This window comes from Heloderma suspectum, chromosome 4 (genome assembly GCF_057233095.1).
Source record: "Heloderma suspectum isolate Gila_16-S chromosome 4, 16-S_ref, whole genome shotgun sequence".
In the NCBI taxonomy this organism is placed as follows: domain Eukaryota; kingdom Metazoa; phylum Chordata; class Lepidosauria; order Squamata; family Helodermatidae; genus Heloderma; species Heloderma suspectum.
Genome location: NC_139461.1, coordinates 168,580,866 through 168,596,244, shown reverse-complemented (window position 1 = coordinate 168,596,244; position 15,379 = coordinate 168,580,866). Strand labels below are relative to the sequence as shown.

General features: G+C 42.3%; 1 protein-coding gene across 8 annotated transcripts in view; it reads left to right on the top strand.

Annotated features, from left to right (window-relative positions):
- The window catches only part of COP1 (COP1 E3 ubiquitin ligase), a 241,920-nt gene that overhangs the window by 21,506 nt on the left and 205,035 nt on the right, over positions 1–15,379 (top strand). The window lies entirely within an intron of this gene.

Below are 15,379 nucleotides of genomic sequence, written 5' to 3'. Positions count from 1 at the left end.
ATGTTCCTTGCTGAATTTGTGTTCTGATAGATGCTGTTCTTTTCCTACAGAACAGGAGGGACAAAACCAGTGTTGGTTTAGTGGATTGGGAAACACAGTGCTGGCATCAAGTGTAGGAATGGTTGGGTACCTTTCAAGGTCCTACACCCCACTGACAACAGCTTCTTGGAGTTGCTCCTCTTTTTCACATCTGCAACCTGCTTGTTTACTTGCCTCCTGCTCTGGCCCAGGTAATGGTGGTGTTGAAAAGGAGGAGCAGTAGATGCCGTTGTATATTTGCTCACTGGCTCTCTGTATGTCAAACAAGCAAGTGGTAGCAATGATGAGAAATAGGATGAGGAGAAATAGCAGCTTGTGACAATGGTCATGCAAAGGCAGTCTCACTGAGGGAGGGGGGCCACTGAGAGAGTTTTGCCCAAGGGCCCTCAAAAACCTGGACTAGCACTGGGACAGCTCATATAGTTTTGCTATAACTGATTTAGCATTTGGGAAGAAAGGATAAACGTCCAGCTTGCAAGTTTTATCTGCAGTAGACTTATTGACATCTCAAGTTGGGGAAGGGAATTTACTCTGGATGGGCCAGTGTGAGTATTTGGCCGTGTCAAAACTTACTTGAACATGGATTTAGGGAGTGGCCATGGGATTGTACACATGCTCTTATAAATTCCCCCTACCACTTACTTAATATTGTGGTGCATCTAATCATCACCAGCCTGTATTAAAACAAAACCAAGTTTACTCCCAAACTCATGTTCCAAAATCGGCTTAATCAGAGGTCTTCGAGTGACTTTAGGAATGTTCTCAGAGTGTTGGTGCTGGAACAGGATGTGTGCAATCCCAGGGCCTGCTCTGGATCTGCCATTTCAGGTTTGGGTTTGAACTGGGTCTTAGTGTGGAATAAAGTGTTGTTCTAAACAGAGACGTTGGGGGTTAAACATGGAGTTCTCGTCATAATTGTATCCTTTGTTGGACAAGCCAATCTCTCCTGAATGTCTTTATCTTGTCATACCTGTTTTTCAAAACTTACCTGAGAATATTAATACTGAAGTGCAGCGTACAATTTTTTAAAGATAAATGAAGAGTACTTGAATGCTGACAATGGCAATTCTGCTTTGACAGGTAATCAGGATTAGACAAACATAATAAGGCTTCTCTCTAGTGTCTATACCCTTTTTTTAAAGTTCCCATTTGGTACTAGTTAAACAGTGAAAATATTGTCAAATTAGCTGATACTGAACTTATTACCAAGTTTCTGCCGTAGCTTTCTTGCCTATTGCATAATTTCAGTTGCCTTATTTTTCAGTGTAATTTTAGAAACAAGCACAAGCATGTAAAAAGGCCTACCTGTCTGTCACGGATCTGCTGGTCTTTTAGAAATAGAGATTCTTGGTCTTTATCCTAGAACCCCTCAGACATGCACGGTAAATTGGGTTAAATACAAGTTGGTTGCTTTATAGTAGAATCCTGTACATGTCTGCTCAGAAGTTTCAATGAGTTCAGTGGGGTTACTCACAGGTAAAGTAGGTGTAGGGTTGCCCCAGCCCTATTGCTGGTCTCAGAGCCCATGGCTATTTGTTGGATTAATTTACCTCAAAGAAATAGGGCTTGGAACCCCGATAGGGAGCAGTTACTTTAGAATAGAGATCTATGTGTTGATTTGAGTTCTGTGTTCTGAGCTTTCCAGATTGTCTGCATTACTCCTTAAAATACTATAGTGTGCTGTACCAAACAATAAAGCAGAATTGTGGAGTACTTGATCCTAGCGGAATTTATCCAGTTTAGAATGCAGATTCACTTAAACAAATATATTATTACATTACGTAAGTAAGCATAGACTTGTAGTCTAGTGAAGAAATAAAAGCATTCCTTTCTAGTTACTTATTTGAATAAGGGAGTATTAAGACAAATTCCTGCCTGTTTTGAATTGCAAAAAAAACATAATCTGGTTAAGCTTCCATCTCTGAGCCCCGGCCCCAGTAAGATTGGGTATTCAGTAGGAATCCAGACTGCCATATTCCATCCTTGCTAATCTGGACTAATTTGCATATTATGCAAATCACATATGGACTGGCAAATGGTTACACAACTGTCCCTTCCGGTTCCTCACTCCAAATCAACCATTTCAAAGTTGCTTTATACATAAGATTCTTTTCCATGTAATATATATTTGAACCCTCACAGGCTAAACAAAATGTAAGACAATTAGATTGCAGTCCTATACTGCAGAGGAATCTCTTTCATCCCAAAGTCTGAATTCCAGTCTGGGAGAAGTCTCGGGCGCCACATCTCAGTTTTGCCAAGGGCAAAGTGGTTGGGACCAAAATGCAACCCTTATCAATTTTAAGTAAATAGTAGTATCTGCAGGATACCACCCCTTCCAGGCACCCCTGTCTTCCACAAATAAGGCAAACTGCTTCGCCTTTCACCATTCAAAAACTGAAATTCAAACCTGCCAGTCAGAAAAGTACAGCACACTCCTAGGCATCTCTACTCAGAAGTCCCATTCCCACTCAACCCATGCACTGTAAGCCTGGTCATACACGACGGGTTGATGTGTCGTGTGAATGTGTTAAGGGCTTTTCATGTTGGCTCAAGCTCTAAAATGCTGGGAAATTACAGCTGTTAAGAGCCACTCCCTTAACAGATGCATTATTTAGGTAAAATGCATATGGTATGGTATCCTGCTCTGTGATTAGTTCCAGCTTCGCCACTACTTTGGAGCTGGATGGCTGTCAGTGGCAGAGTGGTAGACCTAAGTTCCAGATTTGTCTGTTTGCTAGAATAGAAACATGGATTTTGGTTCACATGATCAAAACAAGCCACTGTATCTTAAATAAGCCATGGTGGCTTGTTTTAATCCCTGGCGGGTGGGTTATTGGAGGGTTGTTTCCCCTTCAAACAAGCAATGCCAGCTGGGTTTGGACAACATGACAAGCTGCATCCTGGTAGGTAATTAGGGAAATGGTGGATAGAGCATGCCAGGAATTAAAACAAGCTGCCATGGTTATTTAAGCCACCATGACTTGTGTGCCCCCAAAACAAAACCATTCATTTAATTGACTGAATGATGTCTGGTTTAGCCCTAACAGTTGCTTGTTTAATTATAAATCTTGAAACTACAAGGTTTGCATCAGTATAAATTGGCAGTGGAACAGTATTGTTTCAAATATTGCTTTAAAATGTTTACTCTTCTGGAATAATGAGTTAAATACGTGAGTTCTTCCCCCTCATTTCCTCCAAATTTTCCACTGCAAAACTTCCTTTAAAAAGTGGGGATGGGACCATTTTTCTGAGTTTTCCCCATGTTTTTCCCCACTTGTATATAACTCTAGATAGGAAGTAACAGCCCATTCTGAGACCTTAAAGTAGCCCCAGTGTACTTACTTTATTTCTGAAATACATACACTGCCCATTCCTAGAGCATCTTTATCTATCTATCTATCTATCTATCTATCCATCCATCCATCCATCCATCCATCCATCGGCACATTTACATCACATTACAATAAAAACATAGAGCATAATAAATAATAAATATGAAATGTAAAATATAAAATATAGACAGGAATATTACAAACGTATGTCTAGGTTACAGATATAGTTTTTTATTTCAGTTGTCACAGCCAGGAAATCAGCAAAGTCTCCATTGTAGGCTCGGTTTTGGCACTCTGTCACTATATGTTGGATAGTTTGTTTTTCAGCCCCACAATCACAATTTGATGATGTTGTTTTGCCCCATTTATAAAGGGCATCTGTACATCTACCATGACCCGTGCGAATTCGGTTCAAGGTTGTTCATATTGCACGGGGCTAGTCAAATCCAGGTGGTTTTTCCAAGATGCAGGGCAAGCTTTGGCATCTTATAAAAGAGAAATACAAATACTACAAAAACATCTAAAGCAATATAAATCAATGCATCATGCTCCTGATCTCGTCTGATCTCGGAAACTGAGCAGGGTCAGCCCTGGTTAGTACTTGGATGGGAGACCGCCTGGGAATCAGGCTTCCTGCATTGAGCAGGGGGTTGGATTCGATGGTCTTCCAACCCTATGATTCTATGAGATAAAACTCCAGTCAATAATTTACAGCTTAAAAGGTTTAACAGCATCTAGAGTTAGAAGTGTTAACAAGCCTAGGAAAACAAGATCTTCACCTGGCACCAGAATGACAGCAAAGTGGGTGCCAGTGCCGGGTAAGCTTCCCTGGGGAGGGCATTCCAGAGGTGGGGTGCCACCATTGAAAAGGCTCTTTCCCTGGTCATCACACATCTTACTTTTGAAGGTGGGGCACCCAGGGAAGAGCCTCAGATGTAGATCTCAGTCTGCAATTTCTCCTAGGTATAGGAGAAATTGGACCACCAGATATCTAAGCTGTGCTGGGCTTTAAAGTCAAGCCTGGAATTGAGCCTGGAAGTTAGTAGAGAAGCAGTTAAGTTGTTTCAAAACAGGTGTGTTATAATCCTACCTCCTTGTTCTTGTTACCATCCTAACAGCTGCTTTCTGAAGTAACTGAAGCTTCCTAGAGTGAGTGCACTGTAGTTACCCAGCCTGGAACTTAACAGAGCATAGATAACCGAGACTAGGCTTTATGTCTTTCAAGGAGGGGCTGTGGTCAGTATATCAGTCTTGGCTGATAAAAGGCACTCCATGTCACTGAGGTCACTTGAGCTCCAGTGACAAAGTACCTCCAAACTTCATGACAAAACACTTGTATTTAAATTGTATTGGTAGAATTGTTACATATGTAATGTTGTAGATGTTTCAGTTAAAATGAGTCAGGAAAGAAGGGGCATCATGTGGGTGTGGGGAGTTGAGAACATCTAATTGCTTAAAAACCAGGACTTAGTTTGTTGTGTCAACATGATCAAATGGTAAGTGGAGAGGGCTTGTGATGATGTAAGATCTTCAGGATGTAATAGTGAAAAAGCAAGAGAATAGTTCTGGAGGACCTGTGGTGAGGTGGTATCCATTTCAGTTTCAGTGCTCCTGGCTGCAGTAGTAAAACTCCTGAGAGCAGTGAACAGCTATGGAGGGTCTGAGCTGTGCACTCCTCAGCTGCTGCTGAAGCAAGAGAACTGGACTGTGGAGACTAGAATCCTCTCAGGTGATGGCAGTTAAGGCCTACCTTTGGGATAGCAGATCAGTTCAAGAGCTTATCACTGTATGGCAGCATTTGGATAATCAAGTCTCTGCTTAATAAGCTGAGATATGTATGAGCTTCAGGCACATGTATGCAACCATTTCAACCATTTCACTTTTCCCTTGGCACAAGCGAGTGAACAAATTAGGAAGTTGCAGTTAACCACAGCTTTCCATTAGGGCTGAACGGGGAAATGATTGCTAGTCTCTTCCAAACAAGTCAGAATATAGAAGCCAACTTCAGACCATATCTTTATTTTCTGGCTTCTTGGGAAGCCATTAGCCATGGATGTTATAGGAAGCTATGGTTAATTGCGACTTCCTAGCTTGTTTTGCTGCTCACATGAGGTGAGGGGGGAAGCTGCTACATGCAGGTGCAAGGGGCTCATGTATGTCTCAGATTATTAAGTTGACTTTTTGATCAAACGTATTTCTTACTAAATGAAAATGATTTTATACAGCTTATGTGTAAATTATTTTGAGCAACTGAAAATATTGTAAAGGAGAAAACTACTCTGGAAATGTTGCATTGCTTTATTTAGCTGAATGTGCATGTTTCAGCATTCTGGAGTTGTCATCTTCCTAAATACATCTGTTCAACTCTTGGTCATCTGTCAACATAATGAAGATGTTAAGTAGCAAAAGATAGAGCTGTTATTAGTTATTGTGTGGTAATCATGGAGAATTAAAAGCATGGATTCTCTAGTGCTGTCATTAGCTCCTGCTAATCGTTCTTCTTGTCAAACTTTATTGCTTGGTCATTTATATATGTGAACAGGTTGATGATTTATAGGTAAGGAGAAATGACAAAGGCAGAAATCAATCATGCTCTCAAAATCACAAACTGTTAATTATTTCCTGTATTCCCAAGGTAGCTTTGTAGCTTCAATATGTTTATTATCCATTTTTCTGAAATAACTTAAATTTTGGCTGTTCAGCAGTTCTAGTGTTCAAGTAGATGGCAGTTGAAAAAAAACATGGATACAAAAGCATATACAGCAAGGGTTTTAGCTGGTTGCATGCTAATTTCCATAAGCATCCAACCAATTGTTTGCATTTTGAGCAATGTGGCATTGAAATACGTTAAAGTTGATTATTTAAAAGTATGGTCACTGCATGATAACCTTTTACTTTTGGGCTTTTAGAATCCTTTCTTTGGCTTTGAGAAAATGTTCATTCCTATTAGTAGGTTTGGGAGGTGGATTTTGGAATGCAGTCTTTTTTAAAGGGTTATCCCATTTATGCCAGTGTTTGGCCTTGGAATGGAATCGCTTTTTCAAACTTTTTTTCAGCCATGCAGTGCAGCTAGTCTACACATGCTAGATGAAGTAACCCCAGCACTGCCACCCACATGTGTAACTGGCATATCCACTCAGGGATCCTAGTTAAAACTTTTTTATTTATTTTTAATTTAAACTACACAATTTCTTCAACATTTTGGCATAGGCTTTGAGAGACAATGACAAAGTTGTGTTAGGGCATTAATTAGGAACCCTGGTTAGATAGGTTCATTGCATGGTGGTGGCCTCACAACTCCAGATGCATTTTGATGATACTGATTATCTGGGCCTATTTCAGTTGGGCTGTCAGCCAGGATATGGGACTGAGACTGTTTTGGTTGCCTTGGTGGATGGCAGGAACTGAATGGGCGGAGTGTGTTCATACTAGTTCTCCTGGACCTCCAGCTTTCGTTACTGTCAACCATGACATCCTTCTGGGCTGCTTGGCAGAACTGGGGGTTGAAGGCGCTATATTGCAGTGGTCCCGGTCCTTCCACTCAGGTCATGTCCAGAAGGTGGTATTAGGGGGCTACTGCTTAGCACTGTAGCCATTGGTCTATGGTGTCCCACAGGGTTCTGTCCTATATTATTTAACATCTACACGAAACTGCTGGGAGAGTAGTTTTCAAGATGTTTTGGCTTAAAACTCCTATCAGCCGTAGACAGCATAGCCAATGGTGAGGGATGATGGGAGGACCACAAGTTGCCCACCCCTGCCATAGAGGACATCTTTTAGGGCAGCTACCTGGGCTAACCTCTTCATGTTTATGAGGCAGTATAAGATAGACAAGTTCAACTCACCTGAGGCTTCTTTTGGAATGAGGTCCTACAGTAAGTGCTGCAAAAGGCGCGTGGGGGGGGGGCTTTTTTCTTGCCTGATTTTTGGGATACTGCTATTGGACATCCCTTTTTTTGTCTGCTCTTTCCCCCCCCGATGGAGAATAAAAACCTGCTGTTACAGTGATGGGCTCTTCTTGTTAGTGGGAAGTGAAGCAGACAGACCTGCCCATTCTGAACTGGATCAGGATGACTGTGGAGAATGGGGTGCAGATTGTGTTTGTGCAGTACCTTCTCAGTAGTTTCAGGGAGGGGTGCTGTTGGAATTCTTCTCCTATGTCCCTCTGTGTTCTCTATTTACACTGTTCTGTGGTTAATGAAGAGTTTTTGGTTTACAAAGGATGTTCTACACCACTGAAGTCAAATCATGTAGCTGGGAGTTTCTGTCCTCTCCTGGAAGGATATTCAGACCTGATTCATATGTAATGACAACCCATTGGTTAAACAATCTGTGGATTATTGTATATGAGTGAGACTGTTGTTGGACTATGCGAGGGTTGTTTAACCTTCTCATAATCTACAGCACCTGAGTTCAGATGACATGATGAGCAGCTGCTGTGGCTTAAATATTCAAAATGGCTGCTGGTATGTGCCACAGCCCATCGTGGCTTAAATAAGCCACGGTGGGCTGTTCGATTGTGTGAACTGGCCCAGACTCTTGCTGTGCCAAAAATATGTTTGGCAGCACCATAACCAATCCTGCTTGACCTGTACAGAGCTCCATGTGTATAATCCTAACCTTCTCACCACTTCTGTCAGTGATTCATATGTGTTGCAGAGCTATTGATGCCATAAGTCAGCCCAACAACAGTGAACTTTGCTAATAAATTCCAGGCTATTGTCAACTACCACATTGTCTTCCTCTAAGCAACCTTGCTGAAGGCATTTTAGAGAGATTTTTAAAAATGTGGTTGTTGTTGTTGTTGTTCAGTCGTTCAGTCGTGTCCGACTCTTCGTGACCCCATGGACCATAGCACGCCAGGCCTTCCTGTCCTCTGCTCTCTCCCGGAGCGTGCTCAAGTTCATATTCATTGCATCCGTGATGCTATCTAGCCATCTCATCCTCTGCCGTCCCCTTCTCCTTTTGCCTTCAGTCTTTCCCAGCATCAGGGTCTTTTCCAGGGAGTTTTCTCTTCGCATTAGGTGGCCAAAATATTGGAGCTTCAGCTTCATTATCTGTCCTTCCAATGAGCAGTCAGGGTTGATTTCCTTTAGGATTGACTGATTTGACCTCCTTGCAGTCCAGGGGACTCGTAAGAGTCTTCTCCAGCACCACAGTTCGAAAGCATCAATTCTTCGGCGCTCAGCCTTCCTTATAGTCCAGCTCTCACAGCCATACATTACTACTGGGAAAACCATAGCTTTGATTAGACGGACCTTTGTCGGCAAGGTGATGTCTCTGCTTCTTACGATGCTGTCTAGGTTTGCCATAGCTTTCCTCCCAAGGAGCAAGCGTCTTTTAATTTCATGGCTACAGTCACCGTCTGCCGTGATCTTGGAGCCCAAGAAAGTAAAATCTGTCACTGCTTCCATTTCTTCCCCTTCTATATGCCAGGAAGTGATGGGGCCAGATGACATGATCTTAGTTTTTTTAATGTTGAGTTTCAAACCAGCTTTTGCACTCTCCTCTTTCACCCTCAACAAGAGGCTCTTTAGATCCTCTTCGCTTTCTGCCATTAGGGTGGTATCGTCTGCATATCGGAGGTTGTTCATAATTCTCCCAGCAATCTTAATTCCGACCTCTGATTCATCCAACCCGGCATTTCTCATGATGTACTCTGCATATAAATTAAATAAGCAGGGTGACAATATGCAGCCTTGTCGTACTCCTTTCCCAATTTTGAACCAATCGGTTGTTCCATGTCTGGTTCTGACTGTTGCTTCTTGACCCTCGTACAGGTTTCTCAGGAGACAGGTAAGGTGGTCTGGTACTCCCATCACTTTAAGAATTTGCCACAGTTTGTTGTGATCCACACAATCAAAGGCTTTAGCGTAGTCAATGAAGCAGAAATAGACGTTTTTCTGGAATTCTCTTGCTTTCTCCATGATGCAGCGAATGTTGGCGATTTGATCTCTAGTTCCTCTGCCTCTTCGAAACCCAGCTTGTACTTCCGGTAGTTCTCGGTTCGCATACTGCTGAAGCCTAGCTTGTAGGATTTTGAGCATCACCTTGCTGGCATGTGAAATGAGCGCAATTGTGCGGTAGTTTGAACACTCTTTGGCGTTGCCCTTCTTTGGAATTGGAATGTAAACTGACCTTTTCCAGTCTTGTGGCCACTGTTGAGTGTTCCAAATTTGTTGGCATATTGAATGCAGCACTTTAACAGCATCATCTTTTAGGATTTTAAATAGCTCGGCTGGAATACTGTCATCTCCGCTAGCTTTGTTGTTACTAATGCTTCCTAAGGCCCACTTGACTTCACTCTCTAGGATGTCCGGCTCAAGTTCAGTGACCGCACTATCATGGCTATCAGGGACATTCAGATCTTTCCTGTATAGTTCTTCTGTGTATTCTTGCCACCTCTTCTTAATCTCATCTGCTTCTGTTAGGTCCCTGCCTTCTTTGTCCTTTATCATGCCCGTCTTTGCATAAAACGTTCCCTTGAGATCTCCAATTTTCTTGAAGAGATCTCTAGTCTTTCCCATTCTGTTGTTTTCCTCAATTTCTTTGCATTGTTCATTTAAGAAGGCCTTCTTGTCTCTCCTTGCTATTCTCTGGAACTCTGCATTCAGTTGGGTATATCTTCCCCTTTCTCCTTTGCTTTTCGCTTCCCTTCTTTCGTGAGCTACTTGTAAAGCCTCATCAGACAGCCACTTGGCTTTTTTGCATTTCTTTTTCTTTGGGACGGATTTCGTTGCTGCCTCCTGAACAATGTTACGGACCTCTGTCCATAGTTCCTCAGGCACTCTGTCTATCAGGTCTAATCCCTGAAATCTATTCCTCACCTCCACTGTATATTCATCAGGGATATGATTTAGGTCATACCTGAAAGGTTTAGTGGTTTTCCCTACGTTCTTCAATTTAAGCCGAAATTTTGCAAGAAGCAGCTCATGATCTGAGCCACAGTCAGCTCCAGGTCTTGTTTTGACTGACTGTATGGAGCTTCTCCATCTTTGGCTGCAAAGGACATAATCAATCTGATTTCGATATTGACCATCTGGTGACGTCCATGTGTAGAGTCGCCTCTTGTGCTGTTGGAAAAGAGTGTTTGCTATGATCAGCATGTTCTCTTGGCAAAACTCGATTAGCTTTTGTCCTGCTTCATTTTGTACACCAAGGCCATGCCTGCCTGTTATCCCGGTGATTTCTTGACTTCCTACTTTAGCATTCCAATCCCCTATGATGAAGAGGACATCTTTTTTTGGTGTTAGTTCTAGAAGGTGTTGTAGGTCTTCATAGAACCGATCAACCTCAGCTTCTTCGGCATCAGTGGTTGGGGCATAGACTTGAATTACTGTGATGTTGAATGGTTTGCCTTGGATTCGTACTGAGATCATTCTATCATTTTTAAGATTGTGCCCCAGTACTGCTTTTCCCACCCTTTTGTTGACTATGAGTGCTACTCCATTTCTTCTAAGGGATTCTTGCCCACAATAGTAGATATGATGGTCACCTGAATTAAATTCGCCCATGCCTGTCCATTTGAGTTCGCTGATTCCCAAGATGTCGATGTTCAATCTTGCCATCTCATGTTTGACCACCTCCAGCTTACCTTGATTCATTGATCTGACATTCCAGGTTCCTAAACAATATTGTTCTTTACAGCATCGGATTTTCTTTTCACCGCCAGACACATCCACAGCTGAGTGTCCTTTCGGGTTTGGCCCAGCCGCTTCACTCTTTCTGGCGCTACTTGGAAATACCCTCTGCTCTTCCCCAGTAGCATATTGGACACCTTCCGACCTGAGGGGCTCATCTTCCGGCGTCATCTCTTTTAGCCTTGTGATACGTTCCATGGGGTTTTCTTGGCAAGAATACTGGAGTGGGTTGCCATTTCCTTCTCCAGTGGACCACATTTTGTCAGAACTCTCTGCCATGACCTGTCCGTCTTGGGTGGCCCTGCACGGCATAGCTTATGGCTTCACTGAGTTACGCAAGCCCCTTCGCCACAACAAGGCAGTGATCCATGAAGGGGAAAATGTGGTTAGTTTTCCTCAAAAGCAGGGAATCATTTTCTGTTTCAGTACAGGCTGAGCTGTGACTGAAACCATTTCTGTTTCCTACAGCCCACGACCTGCAGTAAGGGTTGCGGGGTGGGTATGAAGCCAGCCCCATCACATGCCAGGTTCGGACGATATGGCAATCTGCACTGCATTGCGGGTAATTATGTAAACTGTGGTCATGCGACTGTCATACACAGGAGTGGGAAAGAACCAATGATGGGTCCTTTCACCCCTGTGATCATGCGAACCCAGCCATTGCCTAACAGGATTTGGTTCCCACCCGACCCCGTCAGTATAGCTGTCTTTGTTTTTAAATATTGCATCATAATACTAGATGTTTCAAATGGACAATTCTTCAAACATGCAGAAAGGGCCCAAGGAAATATATTAATTCTTGACATGTACTGTATGATGCAATATGATGTAAAAGCTTCTATTCTCTTGCTTGTTTGTATACCATTCGGCCTGTCTCTTAAAGTTATCTATCTCAGAGTCTGATTGCTGGGAGGCTGCTTTGCTCTGCATTGCCCGAGACTCTGCAGGGCAGACTACCAAAGATACAGCCTACCTATAAGAAAACTCACTAAAGGTATATGCTGACCTTTAAAGGTAGAGAGAAAGACATGGTTTTAGCACCACTTTAATTAGGTATAGAGCCTGGCTGAGCAATGCAGTGCAGAGAAATGCGTTCCTCTTCCCCTTCCTCTACCATGTTATTTATATTCACTCAGCTCAACAGTACGTTGCAGCGTTAAAGCAAAAGGTGCACAGGCTCTTCAGCTGTAAGATGTTGATTATGTGTTAATGATTTATTCTGGAGTACTCCTACCCAATCAGATTTTAACTAGATCCTTATTCTGATTTGGTATACCTGACTTTCCCAGTTTTCCCAGTTTTCCTAGTAGTAACGTATGGCTGTGGGAGCTGTGGGAGCTGGACTATAAGGAAGGCTGAGCGCCGAAGAATTGATGCCTTCGAACTGTGGTGCTGGAGAAGACTCTTATGAGTTCCCTGGACTGCAAGGAGGTCAAATTGGTCAATCCTAAAGGAAATCAACCCTGAGTGCTCATTGGAAGGATAGATACTGAAGCTGAAGCTCAAATATTTTGGCCACCTAATGCGAAGAGAAAACTCCCTGGAAAAGACCCTGGTGCTGGGAAGGATTGAAGGCAAAAGGAGAAGGGGACGGCAGAGGATGAGATGGCTAGATAGCATCACCGATGCAATGGATATGAACTTGAGCACACTCTGGGAGAGAGCGGCGGCCAGGAAGGTCTGGTGTGCTATGGTCCATGGGGTCACGAAGAGTCGGAGATGACTTAACGACTGAACAACAACAATACCCGACTTTTCTGGAGGCAGGGGTTTTGTTCCACTGCATGGTTACAGTCTTTAAATAATGGATTGTAATTTTGTTCCAAGCATTCTTGCGTATCCTGTGGATTACTTAACAATTGGTGTTGGTCTAGATCTCTATAGTGTGAGACGATGCTGCTTTCACGTGCTGTCTTCTAGAAACCTTTGGTTATGTAACCTTGCTAATCGAATGACAAAAGAAAGCTTGGCCAAATTAGTTTTGAAATGCTGGCCTATGGATTTAAATGCTTAAGTTCATAGGCCAGTATCTAAAGAACTGTATATGAGGTTTATGTGGCTTTTGTGGCCTTTCTTCATGACCTTTCTTTTCACAGGGGCTCTTCACACCTACCTGAAAACCCACTCCCAAAGGTCAAGAGATGCTTTGGAGTGGTATCTGATGTGGTGAAAAGGCTGCAACTAGAAATAATCACTGGGAAAGTCACTGTACACATATAAACTCTCTAGGCCAGCATATGGGGTTCTTTAGATCCCAGCGATAGCCTATGAAAGACATAGTGACCTGATTCAGATGATCAAATCCTGGCTTAATAAACTGAGATACACATGAGATTCATGTGCTCACATACAGCCACTTTGCTCCTTTTGTTGTGTGAAAAGGGAAACTAAGCTAGGAAACAGGTTGACCATACATTCTTGTTAACATCAGAACTGGGAAATTGTGATGTATGCCTTCCAAACAAGCCAGGATACAGAAACCATGGTTTAAAATTGGCTTCAGTATCCAGACTTGTTTGGAAGCCATGACCCATAGTTCCCTGTTGGGAATTAACAGGAAGCTATGGCTGACTGCAGCTTCCTGGCTTGTTTCCCTGCTTGCCCAAAGGAAGAGTGAAACGGGTGCCAAGTGGCTGCATGCAGGTGCATGAAGCTTGTGCCTCTCTTGGCTTTTTAAGCTAGGATTGATTAAATAAGCATCAGGGTGGATTGATTTAAGTCAAGGCAATTTAAATCAACGATTTAAATCAGTATTTAAACCAGCAAGAAAAAAGGTTGACTTAAATCACTGATTTAAATCAAGTTTCCTATTGAAACCTTGAAATCATGAACAATGGTGCAAATCTGATCCCTAAACTATAGTGCAGCTTTGGGTACAAAGCCATGTTAATTTACAAGTAAATGGAGTATTATTTACACTGTTTCAGTCTTACAAGCAGGCTTTGTATCTCTGTCTCACTGTATATATTTTGCATGCGTTTCTTTTTTACTTAAAGAGGTAATGACTGGGTTTGCACAATCATGGGGGTAAAAGAAGCCATTGTGGTGTCTCCCCCGCCCTGTGCGTACTATGCACATGCCAGTTGTCTACATAATTACTCGTGCTGCAGTGCGGGTTGGCGTGTCATTTAAACCTGGTGTGTGGCGCAGCGGGGGTACCTGTACACCTAGCTTACAACCCACGATGTGAAGTAGGGGTTATAGGGTGGGTATGAAGTCACCCTTGCCACGCTGCATGCTGGGTTCGGAAGACATGCCAATCTGCAGTGCAGTGCAGGTAATTATGTAAACAAGCAGCATGTGGGACGCACTCACAGAGGTGTGGGGAGATGCCATGATGGCTTCTCCCCCCCCCCCCCCCCGGCAATCATGCAAACCTGCCCAACGTCTTTAAAATATTCCCATACTGGGTATTTCTCATGACCAGAAAGAGGAATATTGGAAATAAAGGAAGACGCTGGATGATATTGTCTTCTCTCTTTCCAGTATTAGTCCTTTCTGCTTCCCCCTGGCTTGTTCCAGCATCACACTCACAAAAAGGAAGTAACAAACAAAAATGAAATGTCCATGACTGATAGGTTGAGCTAAGGTTTGCTAGTTTCTAGGCAGACTAGAACAGTGTATTTTCATGTGGCGAAAATCTTAGTATTTACATTTTTAAAATTGAATTTACATTTTAAAAAATGGTTTTGTTTAAATCATCCTTTTTTAAAATCCACCCTGCTATATTGTTTGGCCCTGTTCGACCTCACATTAAACAAATAGTAACTTTAATCAGAGAAACAGAAACTGAAAGCCTAGAATTTTCAAGAAGCAAGAGCTGGTAGTTAGGCTGGGCAGAGCCACATTCATGAGATGAAAAACTGAAGTGAATGCCCATGTAATTCAGTGTGTGTGAGTGTGATAGAGCCACCAGTTCTTTTTTTAACAGACTGTTAAGTGCAGGTTTACCATATATATGATGAGATCTAATTGTTATTATGTGTGTTTTTTTAAAAGACATTTAGCATTTTATTTACAATAAAAATTCTTTTTTAAATATCTGATTTGTAATTTTTTTAATCATTGAATTTTATAAATGCCAATGATCGCAGCCAGTGTGATGACTAGCTTGCCGTCTAAGGCTGCCTCATTACTGGAATGTTGCTTCTTGGTGTGTGCGTGCTTTTGATTTAAATTTATGGAACATGTTTGTAGAAATGTTTCTTAAATTTAAAATACTGCAACACCTTTTGTTTTATTATTTTAAAACAATGTATTCTAATTATACATTTATTCTGAAGCACCAAACAATATCAGCAAATGAAAACAAGAGGGGAAAAATCAACCTAACGAAGAGCTAAGTGGTATCAAACAATTGGAGAT